Raw genomic sequence first — 6,000 nt, 5'->3', positions numbered from 1 at the left:
GGAGTTATTAAAACTGCAGTATCAGAAGTAAGTAACAGAAAATACATGAAAAAATCAGGGTAATGTGAATTAATTAGGACCCTGAATGGAACCGTCTTTTATTTTTACTCAGTTTATTCTAAGGGCCCTAATTTTATCTCTGTCATATACCATAAACCACAAATTAAAGACAATGGATGTGCTGTGATTGGGATGTATTTACATGTAATGATCACTCAGACAGAAAATTAAAGTTGACAGAATATCTTTATAATTTGGTCTCACACATCACACATACTCTGTCTGGGTAACAGATGAAGGAACGACACTGTGCATATCAAAACAGCTGAATCTGTTAAATAAGTGTACCGACATTTTAAAGAAACATATCCAAATCCTATCAATAAAAACGAGTAAAAACTAATGCCTACCCAAAAAATGAATAATAGAACATTTGTGTCCAACTCTACTGGTACTTTTCCCTTGTAGAAGCTAAAACATGTACTCATAAGAAAGAAAATAAAATTGAATATACAAAAAAAAAAAAGAACTTTTCACAGGACTCAATGCAGTCCTATGGAAAAATGTGTGAAAAATGAAATACACCCTTACTGCTTTCGAAGGAGTTAAAAGGGTAAGCAGCAACTAAGTGCACCTTGAGGTCAGACTGTGCAATGCTCGAAAAAATTGTAAAAAACCCAAGAGCTACATCTCAGACTCTACGGGCTTCAGGAAGCATGCTAAATGTTAAAGTTTGTGACAGCACAATTTAAAAAGAGTAAACAAATATGGCTTGCATGGACGTGTTGCAAGTTGAAAGCCTTTTCTCTCTGAAAAAGAACAGCACAGCATTGGAACAATGTCGTGACCAGTGTTTGAGTAACATTACATTATCCTATAAGACATTACTGTACTAAATTCAGGAATATCATTCCAATTACATTTATGTCCTTACCTGTATTACAAAGGCTCTTATCTGCACAATGGAAAAGAGAGTGATGGTGAAATGCAAACAGAGTCAAAGACAGAAACAGCTGCATTATGCTGCTAACACAGCTTCAGCTCTTTGCAAGAATCTACACAAACAGCATGCTAACACAAAGCTAGCTAAGAACCTTGACTGACCCTAGCCCAACAACTAGAGCCTGAACTTCAACAGATGGCAAAAGCAGTGATAAGCAGTCAGGCTGAAGGCTCCATTTTTCTACCTGTTCATGTTTCTAAACGAACACTTTCAAGTGTCTTTGGCTTGTTTTCAACTTTGCTTTGTGCTGTCAGTTTTGTGTTCACTTGCAAATACTGAAAGAAAGAGTGTACACGTGTCCTTATTAGGATATGTGTTGGTATGTGGGACTGTAGCCTAACATTTATATGTTCGTTTAATGGCAGAGTTTCTTTTTCCTCCTCGACTGCCCCTGCGTGTTATTCATTTCATTGTTTTCTTTATGCTGCCTGTCTCCTCATTGTGATGTTTGTGTATTGTATGTATGGTCGAAAAAGGTCCAATTGTGCTGCAGGCAACTGCAAGTGACAAATAAAGGCTTCAATCAATCAATCAATCAAACAATCAAACAATCAATTTGTAATTTTGAGACAATTTTAGAAAATAATGTAACAAATAATGTAACAAAAGACTTTCCCTGGTGAATAATTAAGTAACATACTGCATTACTTTTAAGAATAAGTAACAAGGAATGTGTAACATGACCCCTGCACCAGTCCTGATGAGAGGAGACCAAAGTGTGTTTGGCCATAATGCAGAGTGACATGTTTGGGTAAAATCAAACACAGCATATGAGCACAAACACCTCCTACCAATGATCAAGCACAGTGGTAGAGAGTTGATGATTTGGGCTCCTTTGCAGCCCCACGACCTGGGTACCTTGCAGTCATTGTCACCCATGAAGTCCTGTGTAAAGCCTCAGTAAACTGAGGCAACAATGTAAAAGAGAGTGAGCCAAAATTCCTTCACAACAATGTGAGAAACAATGTGAGACTGTAGACATAATTCTTAGAACAGTTAGTTTGCATGTATAGATACACTTTGCATATTTTGCAGGTGATATCAAACATTTGTATCCAAAATAGGTTAAAATTCCACATAAAGGATTGAATGTGAACCTAACCCTAACCCTGACTCTACCTTTAACCCCTTACCATTGACCTGACCCTTGTTGCAATGCGATCTAACCCACTGTTAATACACTATTCATTAGGGTAAACAATAATGCATCTCTTTAAGCAAATATTTATAAGAACCTGTCATGAAATGCAAGCACAAAGGTGACAATAGACTCTGAAAGTACACATTTATAAAGAAATAAACTATTATACATTGCAGCAACTCACCAAACACTGTTCAAAGAATCCACATTTTTGTTTTTGTATGGTTAATCTAGCAACCAGATCCAAAACACTGTCTGCAATCAACATCCAAATTTACTGACATCTAAAGATTGTATAATTTATGAAGAAAAAATTGAAAAAAAAAAAAGATAAATACTAGTACTTACTCTGAAGTTTTGAGAAAAAGCGTCTGAAAAGCCTCCTGTTTTGAATTAATTTGAGTTCTGCTCAGTTGATATGTAACATAGAGCAAGGACAACATGATCAATCTTAAGACCGCTGGTGCTTTATGCTTGGCACCAGCTACAGATGGTTTAAACCACATGAGCCTGAGCTTCACGTCTCCACACACACACACACATACTTGCCTTTTTCACAGCAAATAAAGGACAAGGCGAGATGCGTTTGTCACCCCCCCCTCACCCCAGAAGACAACCCTACTCGCTGCGTTGCTTTGCCTGCCTGCTCGGCCAGCAAAGTGAGGCCTTTGCACGATAAAGTTCAAAGCAGATTATTAAATTAGAGAAAGACAGAGAGACAGAAAGAAACTGACACAGACATCAAATAGAGAGAAAATGCCTTGTGAGGAGGAGGACTCAGCAGAGTGAAAGTGGTGCCAACTGCTAAATCGGCTCTCTGAAGAAAAAGAAACAAGCGCCATTTCCTTGCCCCCACCCCCACCTTTGTGATGTATCTGCCATGATGAAAAAAGGGAAGCCACAGAGAGGGTTTTTAATCTTCTCTGACTGTTGGCATTATAAAGGCCTGTGGCTTTTCGACCTCTCTATGGCTTTGCAATAATTTGAAACAAGCCTGTTTTTGCTTTTGAAGAAAAGAATGACAGCCACAACCTAAAGAAAAAGGATCAAGTGGAATAAGAGCTTTAAAAATGTTGATTTTAGATGGAAATATGGCTGTTTTTACAGCGATTAGCCATTAGGTCCACTTTAGTCAGCGTGTAATGAGAGAAGTAAAAAGTCTATTTATCATCCATCCATTTAACTCTGTCTTTGATTAGAGGGCTGTGATGGAAGTGGGATTACTCAGAACACATTAAAGCATAGGTAAGCACAGACCATTAGACCTACAGGCCTCTTAACACAACTCAACATAGTCGCCTAACAAATTGAGCACAAATGTATCATTAGCGCTGATGCAGATTTAAAGAAGCAGTTAGTCAAATCAAACAGTGCCTAAATTAATGGGTTTGATTCAAATCTGGCACTTAAACTGATGACTAGATTAGATCATATCAGAAGCAGAGGAGTTATAGGCAGATAAGGCAGAGCTGCAGGCTTTTACAAAATAATTATGCAAAATTCGACAACTGTGCTGTATTTGTGGTCATTGTCATCTGTGACCTACTGTTCAAAGAACTATAAAAAACTGGCCTTCAGATAGAGGCTTGTCAATGGAATCCTCACATCTCTGTGACAATCCGGAACCAAACATGAGACATCTAGCACACGTTTCTTTGTACCGGCTCAGTCGGATGCTAACTGACGTGGATCATAGTGTCTGTCATGATCCGTCTCTCTTCTCTCAGTATAAAGAGTCAGGCAAGTGAAGCAGACTTGCACTGAGACACTCTCCTCCACGCATGGGGCCTCCTCTTCTAAACTACACCATTGGGAGCAAGACAGTAGCTCCGTTTTGTTTGAAGGCAAAAAAATAAAATAAAATAGCCAGTGACATCCACTGGCACCTTTTGATGTGAATTGCATGCTGTTGCATAGCTTAGGGTGAGTCTGAGGAGATGCCTACTCATTCTTCATGCAAGAATATATTCTAGGTATACATTTAGGGATCTCCTGTAGTACATAGGTTTGCTGCCTGCTGTATGACAAAAATTAAAGACGTTTTAACGTAAACACCACAGTATGCTGTTGCAAAGACTTTGCATATTTTGCCACTCTGCTGCAAACAATGGATGGAGAAGTCAAGAGAAGAACTGATTTATTTTGTCATTTGAGTACAGTCTTTGAGATTATGTGAATACATTGATTTTCGCTGATGACATCATTCTTCTGATTTTAAAAAGGCCAGGATTTTGCTTTAATAATTATTTTTTCTTAGGAAGGCTCCCTAATTGAGTGAAATGACCAGAACCTTAAACTGCGTCTTTTCCTTATCTGTTTTAACATAGGATGTTTCTCCACAAGGCAGATGGGTCTTATTAGACTGGGAAGGCAGTTAATCTAGGTAGAGCCTAGAAAACCCTGATACAGAACCCCTGCTGCCTTCCAGCATATTTAATCACATGAAAGGTTTTGGGATTCAGAATGTGGAACTATAGTCCCAAAGGCAGTCCACTGCTGTTCTCAGCACTGTTCCAGTAACTCCTGCAACACTCCTGGTGTCATGTTTAACTACAAATTGGATCCAAGGAGCAGACTCACACAACTGTTAAAGGGTTTATTGAAAAGGTTGAGTGTAATTGTGGAGAACAGGTAAGTGGCTTGGGAAAGTATTGTCACTACTGACAGTTGGAGTCCCCCTTGGAAACGACAGGAAATGATGAGTCTGAAAAGATTTAGCAAATTTCACAGTAGGAGATTGAGGTCTTAGTTGCAAGACAAGCTGTTGGTGGGCAGGTGAGTTTCCAGTGGAGCACAGAGAGAATCTAAGGAAAGTGTGCAGGCAGGTACTGAAAGTTGCAGATAAGTCCTTTAGTTTGCTGTAGTTAATGTGGCTGTTTGACTCAGGTAAGGTTTACAGGCAGTGTCCTTGAACTCTTTGAGATAACTTGGGTCATGGATCTAGGAATGATCACACAGACTTCAGGTAATAGAGAAAATGAGAGAATACAATTACTAGACCAAACCTATGAAAGCAGGCTGACAATAAATATGGCCTAATTACCATCAAATTAATGACAACAATCCAACATAAGAGTTTTAGCTCCACTAAGTCTTCAGTGTCATAATTAGATCACAACAACTGGTGCAGGAGAGAAAGCCCTCAAAAGGAAGTCGACCCAAGAAAGCTCCAGCCCACAACTTTACCTGAGACTGAGAGACAACGGAGGAGAATAAGAGAGAAAAAAAGGTAAGAAAAACCTGAACCTGCCCAGCTGGTGCCAAACTGGCCCTCACTATTCCTTTCAATCCACTGGGTGTATGAATGAAGCACTTCTGTTACCCTGGGGTAGAGCTCGCCCTGGCACATGCCCTGAACAGAACACTCCAGCTTTGCCCCACAGAAATTTACCAATGATAAGCCTACAACTGTTGTTCCTTTTTTAGTCATTTTTCTGTTCCAAAACGTATAATTTATATATTAGGGGACTTTCTTGAACATTTATAAGTCGCAGACATTTTTAGTTAGCAGACAGCCCCCTTGCTCTTATTTCAAAAAGTCTATGAACAGCTCGTTTTGTTCCTTTTCTTTTTTTGGTTAAAGTTGGCTTGCTGGCCTTGTTGGTTTTGCAGCAGTCCTTGATGTCATTCAGCTGCTTTTTTGGAGGAACATCTTGTCCTGCAGTCAGCTGGAGGACTCCAAATTCAATGTTGTCTGTAGCCAACAGCAGCAGTCTTTTTTTTCTGTGCTGGAGATATGCTGATGCTACTGTCAGTCCAAGATAGTCAAGTCTGAATGAAAGATTTACAGGAGGCAATTGACTATATATTACTTATGAGTCACAAGGTAGTGACTATTAAAATTTCCACAGGAGAA

This window comes from Astatotilapia calliptera, chromosome 17, assembly GCF_964374335.1.
Source record: "Astatotilapia calliptera chromosome 17, fAstCal68.1, whole genome shotgun sequence".
Taxonomy (NCBI): domain Eukaryota; kingdom Metazoa; phylum Chordata; class Actinopteri; order Cichliformes; family Cichlidae; genus Astatotilapia; species Astatotilapia calliptera.
Note: the sequence above shows the minus strand (reverse complement) of the source record.